Here is a 10,733-nt window from a genome sequence, read left to right as displayed (position 1 = left end):
CTCAAAGTGTAACCTTGAGTTGCTAATGTGCCTCTCTCACAAGCCCAAGCATAAACTCGTGTGAAATGGAACAACTCAATCCTTTATGAGCCCAAGAGCAAGCTCACATTATTACGGTACAAAAAGGTAACCAAAATCCATACCTAAGGAACTAATGTGAAGCTTTTGCACCCAAATGTGTACCTATTCAGATCATCATTTTCATCTCTGCATATGCAATGAGACTAGCTGCCCAATCTCATTGGATAGTACTTGCCAAGACTCATCCTCTAATACCAAATGTAGCACATATGGTTTTTACCCTTTATCCTATGGTGATTTACCATAGGATAGCCACGGAAGCAGAACCTAAACCTTTCATGTGCCATGTGTCATATACTATGTGCCATATGCCACATGTCTAAGGGACAGTGGTGTGGAACCCGAGTTTCAGAGCCTTGGGCCACTAAATGAAGGAACAGTGCTAAACTCCCAAGTATGGAGCCAAGGAGCAATGGCACTAGAGCACAGAACATCTCCCAAGCCCAAAGAGTGAAAGGACAAAAGCACGAACTGACTTAAAACAGTCCTAGAGTATCTAGCATTTTAATGCCAGGACTAGCACACAAAACAGAGCCAAATGGAGTTTAACATTATTTCAGCATACCAGTGGCCTAACGCAAGGATACTCCACTAGCTACCATGAAATGGAACTTGGGCTTAGACCCAAGCCAAATGCAAAACAAGGACAAACACGTATATGGGAGCTAGACTATACCTCATGTTAATCAGTCATGTCTAACCTACCCATTATCCCTACCTATACATTTAAAACCCCCCCTCTAGGAACATATGCTTTGGGGTTTCACCCCAAGCCTCCTTTGGTATCAGGAGTTAATCTCTGAGACAAGTTCGAAACTTATTAAATATGGAATGCTATAGATTGTGAATTTGGGCACGGGACGAACACCATTGTGTTTAAGACAATCTCTACATTCCATAAATGTGCCAAATAAGCAAATCTAGACACTTTCCATAAATAGCATTTGAGACAAAAATAAGACTAACACAAAAGGCATAATAGTGAGGGTGTTTGGCAAACACGGTAAGTTACTATCCAACGATATTGAGGGACTAGTCTCAATATGCAAGAGTTCTTGTCAAACTAGTGCAAGATAGAGTAAAAGAGAACTAAGAGCCAAACCGAGTATGCTCAGCTAGAAACACATAGGAGTTCCTACCTTATGTCCATCTAGCTAAGTACAAATGCTAAGTCTAATAAACTAACACTTGAACAAGAGGGGTTGATAAAGGGAACTAGCAATACCAACCTTCTGCCATTGTGGCTGTAAGGAAAGAGTGTTTGTAAGGACTAACTAACAGATAATTTTCAATACCCGAAATCACATTTGCAATATAGAAGTAAATGAAATTTTTTTCTAAATTCTTAAGTTTATGACTATGATTTCTCATCATCAAAATTTGTGTTCTTTAGTAACTTAAAGTGAATTCCTAATATTTCACAAATGTATGGCAATATCAAAAAAAGAAAAAGGTTATTCCTTGACTATACTTAGTATCTCCTTTAAATACTAAGTTGTACCACTTATATATTATTCTTCTTCATAAAAAAAGTGTCACATCCTTTGACAATATTAAAACAATTAATGATATAACTTACCAAAGCCTTCAACAAATTGCTATTGCTATGGGTCTTCTTGATGATGATAATGAGTGGCATACCTATTTACAAAAGCATGCAATTTTCAATTACCTACAGAATTGCATCAACTCTTTACTTTCATATGTATTTTTTGCAATCCATAAGACCCACTATATCTTTGGGATGTTTTTAAGGATTAGCTCTCTGAAGATTTTGGTAGAACAAATATTGTATGCCAATATAAACTTGCTCTAATAGACATTAACGCAAGAATAAAAACTATATGATAAAACAAACCAATTATACAACTTACCTATCCCAAGTTTATATACCTTTATTCAATCAATACCAAATTACAATCATTCATATACAGAAATTTACTATGATATTAAAAACTTGAATGCTAAACAATTAACTATATTTAATGAAATTGTTAACATTGTAGAATGCCCGACTAATACCATCCATTTTATTTTTATTGATGGCCCTACTGGCACTAGCAAAACATATTTATTAAATGCAATAGTAAAATATTTTGAGTTCTGCAATAAAAAAAGTGGTTTGTATGGCATGGATAGGCATTGCAAGCACACTACTACACAATAGAAAAATATCCCATACAACTTTTAAGTTACTAGTTCCAATTAATGATACATTTGTTTCTAATTTAACACCTAATAGCAATGCTGGTAGATTTATGAAAGTAATATAAATGCTTATTTGGGATGAAATTAATATGGTTCATACACTTGCCTTTTCAGTTATTGATTGTTACCTAAAAGACTTAAAATAGAACAATTTTCCATTTGGTAGCATTGTTATTGTTACAAGTGGTGACTTCCATCAAACATTACTAGTTGTTCTACATAGTCATTGAGCACAAATTGTTTTCATATTTGTAAGAATGAATAGTCTATAGAATCTATTTAGAAAATTTCAATTGCAAACAAATATATGGCTTGGCCTCAAGTTCCCAGATTAGGCAGAATGGCTATTGAAAGTTAGTGATGGAAATAATTACTCACAAAACCCTATTTTATTACTTGATTCTATCCTTCTTCCTTCAGAACTAATTAGAACTACCTCTATTACTAATTTCGTATTCCCATGCATTGAAGACATTTCAAATGTTCAAATTGCAGCAAATAGAGCTATTTTAACACCTCTTAATGATGATACATTTCCAATTAACAACAACATCATCTCTCAATTACTAGGTCCACCTCAAATTTACATTAGCATTAACTTTGTTGATGTTAAACAATAATTGATTTCCCAATTGAATTTTTGAACTCTATCACTCCCTCTAAATTACCACCACACAAATTGATACTAAAAGAAGGTTGTATAATCATCTTCTAAGAAACATGTCTCCAACAATTGGATTATGTAATGGGACTCAACTAATGGTCAAAAGAACTTCACCTAAAATTTTGGACTGTAAAATAATTACAAGTGAATTTAAAGGTACTAGAACTTTTATCCCATGCATTAACTTAACACCCTCTAATTCAAATATTCCATTTCATATGTCTCGAAAACAATTTCCTCTTCTTCTTGGATATTGCTTGACAATTTCAAAATGCCAAGGTCAAACATTTGATCATGTGGGCATTTACTTACCCTAGCCAGTCTTTACCTATGGGCAGCTCTATATTGCACTTTTAAGATGCACATCACCACAACAATTTGCAATTCAAGTTGACACAACTTATACACAAGGCTGCTTAATTCCATTCAATTCATCAATATTCACCATCAATATTGTATACAAAGAAACTTTTATGCTAACTAACTCGTCTCCTACTAATAAACTTTGTCTATTTTTTAACTTTCCCTATGGCCCAATGGATAGCAATGGACCAGCACTGCCTAGTGCTAGAGATGGAGGCCCAGGAGCTTGCACCACTTGAGCATGGGGATGTTCATGGTGCACAATGTATGTGCTAAGCATGATAGCTTAGACCATTGAAGAATGATCTACTTCCTTGCACACTAAATTGATCCTGGATTCTCTGACTCAGCACAAATGCATGTGCCCATGCTGGGTATATAAATGGTTGGGAGACGAAGGACCTCTCCCCCTGGATACCCTGGCAGAAGTCAACATCTCTCTAGCCCAGATGATCTCACACAACAGCAGTTCCTATGTCTAGGGTCTTATCCATTTCTTTTTGCACGTGTCTTATCCTGTTTAATGGTTTTCCAAGAGGGTTTGGCTGACTGGAGATAAGTCCATTGTCATTGTCCTTATGATCCTATCTAGCAACTCTTACTAGCTGGGTCATATTTACTACCATAAAATTGTTTAAAATCAATTTTTATATTCACCCAGCATTTGCTGGGCAAGTACTAGTATAGATTTAAGAACAAAGGGCCTAGGCCCCTGCAGCAGTCTGATCCTGGGCCTGGGGCAGCCTTGGGAGCCATGGTTCTTGGGAAGGGGAGGCCACCCCAGGCTCGGGCCAGGACTGGTAGCCACATTGACCTTGATCATTTGGATGAGACAAAAAATTACTCTAGTAATTTCTAGAATATGATATGTATATAGCCTCCAGTAGCTAGTTCAATAAGACCTTAGTATAACCAGCTAATTTAGGGCAGTGATAATGAATATTTTTTGAGCAGACACTTTGCAAGTTTAGGGTTAGGTTTACAACACAGCAAGCAAATGTGTTGTTTAACTCATTATTATATTTGACTGATTATTTTCAAATAACTCTGCTTGAATGCAATCACAATGAAGAATGTGTGAGTCAACATCAAATCTTGGGTCAGTGTGAATAATAAAACTACAGAAGAAAGAAATAATAAGGGCTGCAAAGAGTCACGGATGAAAGCAATAAATTCTTTCATCCAAGTATATCTAGCAGTCCGGTTTTTTTGTCATTTAGAAAGAACTTATCTCAAAGTGTTATATTTGTGCATTAAAATTTAAATATATTACTTTCATTTTATTACAAATTCTTGGCAATACATATGCTCTATTTTTCTACCAATGCTTATTTCTATTTTTTTCTGTATGTTTGGTTGCCTTGCTACTTCTGTCATTTTTGTTATAATGGAATCTATGTTTCTGCTTTAAGCTGATAATTAGTTGCAAAATTGATTGTAGAACCTTTAGTTTTCTTGTAGATTTTTTTTCATTATTTTTGGTAAGAAACTTATAGAGTAAAATTTCATTAACCACCATATAAATTTTAGTTCCACATGATGATTTACTAAATTTTGAGTAAATACCCAAGTCCATGCAACCAATTAATTGATCATTGATATGAAGGAATTACAATTAAAAAGAAGAAATCATAACAAGTTGTACTCATACTTGGAGAAACTCAGGCATGTCATAAATAGTTTCTAGTTTCTAGTTTCTAGTTAGTTTCTAGTTAGTATAAATATTAAATTTCTTATATATAACATTAAAATGAGAAAATGATATCGCAAGCAGAAAAAAACAAATTATCATTTGTATTACATAAACTTGACGGACTTTTTAAACACAACATTGTTAGGACAGTGTTGCAACAGGAAATGTAACAGCCAAGCAAGATGTAGGTAGCGTCATTGGAAAGCATAGCTAAAAATCACTCATAGATAAAAAGAAAATCTATTAAAAACACCATTGTTCTTTCCTAATATCAGTGTCATACATGCAAACATGGCCTGTGTTGCGAATAAAGAGTGTTGCTCCTGCCATCATAATACAATTGACACAATATATATTTACAATATAAATAATTCTTTTACTTCCTATTATTACTAACCTCCCTTTTAATTCAACTTGAAGATAGCAATTTGTATCTTTGTTCTTAGTTTTTGATGACCATATAAATGTTTTAGGTGATATAAGAAATAACACTAAATTGCAATCATCTTGCATGGTGAGGCGATACATCCTATTTTGTGATATCAAACTATTTCCAGCAAGAAGATAGCTACCAAAAGATTTGGCTGGACCACTAATGAGTTTATACTCATAAGGCCAACAATTATTAAAATCTAAATCCTGATGAAGTTTTATATTATTAACTGATGGAAATGGTTCATTAGGATCTCTATTAGCAGGACCCGTACTAATATATTCAAGTTCATAATTTTCTGAAACTACTGTAAGACGGCCATAAGCCCCAAGGCGGGCATACATTTTCAACATGCCAAATAATGTCTCAAACCTATTAATAAGCTGTGATGCAGATACTTCAACAAAAGTATTAGGTTCAATAGCACAAGATTGGAACTCAGCATTAGACTCTTCAGATGTACGAAATCTTATAACAGTATTAGGAACATTATCTACTGTATAACTCCAAGTATCTCCCAAGATTCTATTGCTATTAATGTCCTCAATACAGATTTTAATAAATCCTAGAATTGAACGGATATAACTATTTGAGTGAAACTTATAAAGAGCACTATTACGTACATTTTGAGTAGTAATCAATGGAATTACTAGTAATAAAATAAATAACAAAAGCTTTATAGACATAATGATTAATAAATTTTTATCCAAATTTAAGTCTAAATTGATGTTATTTTATCAGCATCAAAAGATTACCAAAATGTTTCCTTAATCCAAAATAATATAACATCATTACCTTAAAAATAATCTGAAAATAAGCTTAGAAAAGATATATTAACACAAAGCTATATAGAGCTATATTATTATAATAATACCATTGATCCACATGTCCCCAACTAAAGAAGAATGGGACCCATGTCATTTTTAACATGACTAAAATTAATTATCTATTTTATAACATAAGAAGAAATCTTTCTCGGGAAGACGTAACATATTGCATGACCCCTTGTGAGGTTGATATTATAGGTAGGAAATAAAGTATTTCTAAAAGCTAATAATAAGCTGAGCTCTATTAAGTTTTTTTTAAAACAGCTGAAGATAACTAATTATCTTCTTTAGATGTGAAAATTAATATAAATACAATATGTTTATTATTATATCTATAACTTAAATTATTTAATTTAGCAAAGAACTTCAACAAGTTCAAGCTTTATAACTTGGTTGACTTATTCTACTGCAGCTTTTTGTGTGGGATTTGTTAGATTTTTTCTTTACTAGTTCTCGTTTTTCACCTTTTTCTAGAAGAGTGATCCTATTCTTCAAGATTTTATTCTTTTAATGTTTTGGTGGCATCATATCAAAAACTTCATCTGTACTTGCAATATATGTTAACAGATTAAAATGGCTTAACATCTTATATTTGGTCTTTTACAACCACTTTCTTTTGATCCAAGGTCTTTAAAATTTATTTTTATAGATTTCTTCAGTTTTCTTTCACTTTTTTAAGGATTTGAGTTGTGGTTTAATAGTTTTTAAAATGAGACATTTCTAACTGCATGTTAGAAAATGATTAATGGAGAACATCAACTAAGCTTATCTACAAGGAGATCTTCCACTTTCATGATAATGTCAATTATCAAAATCCTTAATTTATATTCACGTTTTTACTAGTTTCTTTCCTTCAACATTTCACCATCCTCAAATTAATTTGTAATCGAAGTATACTATTCAAAATTTTGAACAGTAAATTCAATGTTTTATTTCTCATGAATAAAATAATTGAGTTCATTTACTTCCTTCTGCTTATAACACTAGGAGCACATTTGTCTAATTTTATAGTTTGGCTTTAAACTATATAGGCTAACTATATACTACAAAGTGACATCCCTGCAACAAACCACACTCAATTTTATTAATGTGTTAGACTAGTTAAAATGGTTGATATTTTACTCAAGAACTATGATAATAGTATGCTACTAGTGTTACAAATAATTATGTTGTTACTCATGTTACTATTTTGGATTCTATTTATAAAGAAGTTCATCATCATGCCTATATTGTTTATTGTCAATACTTCTAATTTAGCCTTCTTTTTCAATTTGATCAAAGGTTTGGCCTCTAGGAAGACCACGCACTCTTGCAATATCTTTAATTATCAACATCTAAACTATGTTTCTATGCTCTCTTGCACTTCCAAGTTCATTTACTAGCTTGATCTTCCTTGCCTCCCATTAAACACCATCCTGATTCACTCTCTCTCCGCTTACCTGGCAATGACGTGGCATCAGCCCTCCTTTTTGTTTTATCTCCAGCGCACTCCCTCTCCCGTCCGTCGCCGCTGCACGCTCCCGCCCGCGGCTATCGCCCGCCCGCGGCTCCCGCCCGCCCGCTCGCCCTCACGGCTCCTGCCCGCACTCCCACCCGCCCCCGCACGTCCGCCCGCGCCCAGCGTGCGCCCTAAAATTACTTCCACGTGGCCACAGCCCCAACACTTAGCCAAATTTCAATCAGCGCGCGCGTGGATGCCTTTCTACGTGCTTTATGTGGCCAATGAGTGTCATGGATGATCATCCATTAGGAGTGGTAAACTTATGAAATCTTCTCACTAATTTAAATATATGCAATGTAAGTATATAAAGAGTTTGTTTTTTTATTTATTCTTTGCTAAGATTGAGTTTTTCGTTTAAAGAGCTTTTCTTTCTTGTCTTCCTCTGCCTAGTAAAAGGAGTTGCTTCTGGACTACTAGAAGCTTTTCTTTTACCTGTAATTCTTTCCACCAAAGGTTTTGCTCGTTTCAAGGATGTACCATAACTATTAACACGTTGTTGAAATTCTGCTGCAGGATGAATAAGATCGTCTGGCCTGGCTTTAAAAGTTGCAACCTTCTGCTGTATCATTTCTAAATCGTTGTCAACCATAGATAAAAAAGCTTCTTCATCAGGAAGATCTTGTATGATATCCATCATCTTTTGTTGTAGTGTCACTTTTGTAACTTTTGATGGAGTGATATCCTCCTGCTTAAAGTTCATATCAATATTTAAAATTTACTTAGTGTAAATTACCTCTATAGTAGTCCTTAGCTGAATTTCTTGTTGATGCTGTATATTTTGATGGATATCTTCCTGCTCAATATTCATATATCTTAGTATATAAAATATGTTAGTTTACCTCTAATGTAGTCTCCAACTGAATTTCTTGCTCATGATAAACATCTTGATGGATGTTTTCCTGCTCAAATTTTTATAAGTATTTCAAAATTTTAATTAATAAGTGAATTACCTCTGTCATAGCTTCCAAGTCAAGTGCTTCAAAATCTTGATGACGATAAAATAAATCATCTGGCCCAGGTTCTAAGATTGCATGCGATTGTGATGGTTGAACCTCATAACTAGTTGTAGTCTAATTGGTTTTTTCTCCTTGTTTTAACATAATAACTTTTGCTTGATGCTTGCAAAAGTTTCCTTTAATTGCCCACGAACAATTACACCAAGTCGAAAAAGCCCAATCACTATGTCCTTCACCTCTGATAACAAGATACCATATAGTTGGATCTGAAGAGGATTGTACATAAGATTTGTGAGTATTGTTCTTATCGAATTTTACTTGAGAGTCGTTAATATTTCTTGCTTTAACAATCGCACCATCGATTAGCTTTTCATATGCATGGTTTCGGATAAAACCATGATCTTTGCAATAAGTAGTAAACCAGTACCTCGCATGAACCTTAGTAGTAAGTTGATGAATTGCCCAATCCATCCTTCGATTGCGAGCATGTTTTTTATCGTACGAGAGTATAGCTTTCATATTTGCATGGAATGCCTCAATCGAACTATTTGTTTCCTTGTTAGCATGAGGGAAATTTCGAGCAGCAACAACCCACATATCTATCAAATATAAATTAAAATAAATTATAAAAATTAAATTATTGATTCACTTACCAACTTTGTCCTTCCATTCGTCTTGAAAATACTTGATAAAGGCTACTTCATTTTGAAAATCCACCTCAAAATGTTCAATAAGTTGTTTAATCTCAGCTCGCATAATATTATCATCATGAAAAGCTGCATGAATTGAACTTTCTCGGGATTTGTGTTCTTCCAAATACGTACACTCTATGCGTCATTCTCATGTAATCGATAAGTTGAAAGTGAATACTTCCTATGCAAATTGTTGATATCCTGCATAGTTAGAAAATCATCTCGATGAGGAGGTTCACCAGCTAACTTGTTCCTTTCCACAATCTGTATATGCTCATTATAAATCTGATTTGATGTGAAATCCTGCTGAATCATATGAATCACCCAATATCGAATATCTGCTGAAAGCTTCTGAGGAAATAATGACTTTCCTCCAGTCGGATCAAGTTGACCATGACAAGGAATCCCATTCTTATCACAATGTTCTCTATGATAATATGTAATCTGCACATAATCAGGCCATTTGTAAAACTGTTTGACCAAAAAATTGCAAAGGCAGCCCCGCTTATTAGAACTTCGACCTGGTCTACTTCCAAATCCTGACTTTGGTGTAGATTCAGCAACCATAATAGAGGATGTTTCACGAGCATCTTGTTTTCCATATTCACACCAATACCTGTAGCATGAAGTTAGTAATTATATTTTGTTAAAAAGATATACCTGATTAATGATAAAAAACTTGTGTTTTTGGGTCGTTTCAAATCTCCGGGATCACGATTTTTGTTAGAAAATCGCCAAAAATCCACTCCATCACCCCTTCTCCTCTCACCATCTAGAAACTTATTCACATCCTTCTGGAATATATACACAATAGGAGCTATAGTTTCATTTGATTTAGACAAATTCCAATCTAAATCATCTGCACAAAAATAATCCTTTTCATGGAATTCTTGCACCTCATCAAGCCATGGGGGATCCTAAATGATTTTTTTGAATCAATATGAAATTGAATTGATTGCTTACCTCTGGAAATTGATGTGCTGCTGCCATGCTTGATCATAAAAGAAACAGAAACGTTTTTAGGTTTTTGATGCCACGTCATCGCCAGGTAAGCGGAGAGAGAGTGAATCAGGATGGTGTTTAACGGGAGGCATCTTCCTTCATCCATGGTTTTACAACAGCTCTTGGATCAAGCAGTGTCTTACAGTAGACACCAGTCTTGAAGGCATGAAATTTAAGGAGTTAAGACTGAATTTATGGCAACCCACTAAGGCAATGAAATACTGTGGGAGTGTATACCGATGCCTTCCACCTCAAAAGGCATAAAGCAGTGTTTTCTTCAGCAGCTTTTGGAAGACATTTGAGGTGGAAGGCA

This window comes from Selaginella moellendorffii, unplaced genomic scaffold (assembly GCF_000143415.4).
Source record: "Selaginella moellendorffii unplaced genomic scaffold, v1.0 SELMOscaffold_12, whole genome shotgun sequence".
Classification (NCBI taxonomy): Eukaryota; Viridiplantae; Streptophyta; class Lycopodiopsida; order Selaginellales; family Selaginellaceae; genus Selaginella; species Selaginella moellendorffii.
Note: the sequence above shows the minus strand (reverse complement) of the source record.